Source organism: Pseudomyrmex gracilis, unplaced genomic scaffold (assembly GCF_002006095.1).
Source record: "Pseudomyrmex gracilis isolate BER0280 unplaced genomic scaffold, ASM200609v1 scaffold_421, whole genome shotgun sequence".
Lineage (NCBI taxonomy): Eukaryota > Metazoa > Arthropoda > Insecta > Hymenoptera > Formicidae > Pseudomyrmex > Pseudomyrmex gracilis.
In genome coordinates, this window is record NW_018021005.1 from 17524 (window position 1) to 18146 (window position 623).

A 623-nucleotide genomic window follows, 5' to 3' on the forward strand; every position below is an offset into this window, starting at 1 on the left:
CCTACCTTTATTTTTAAATATAAACTCTTTAAAACTTTTGTTATTTCTATCGCTATCGCTATTCCGTTCATTGTGCAAGAGGCTTTACAACTGGTATTATTTCTATCGCTATCGCTATTCCGTCTATTGTGCAAGGGGCTTTATAGATTCACGTATCCTATAGATTGTTCAATAGTCAGTAATAACGGAACAGGACCCAAGTGTCGAGGAAGATCAAGCAACTGAGGCTAGCACTGAGAGCATATATTTTTAAGTCATCAAATTTTTATCATGTCTTGACAATTAATAAAACTTTACAATTATTACTATATCTTGACATAATTTTAATTCATCAAAATTTATTATGTTATTCAAAACATAATAAAACTTCGGTAACTTAAAATAATTTCACGACAATAATAATTGCGACTTTCTCTTACGTCTTGACAGAATAAACATTCGATTATCTAAACTTATATGCTTTCTGTGCTGGCTAGATGCTTCTTCTTTTAGACGTAGTCGTAAGGTCGTAAAGGCCATCAAACATAAAATTACTTGAGAAAATTGACCAATAGGAAATTTACGTCCGAAAATAATGGCGACATAGTATACATTCTGATTGGTCAATTTTCTTACGGTTACGT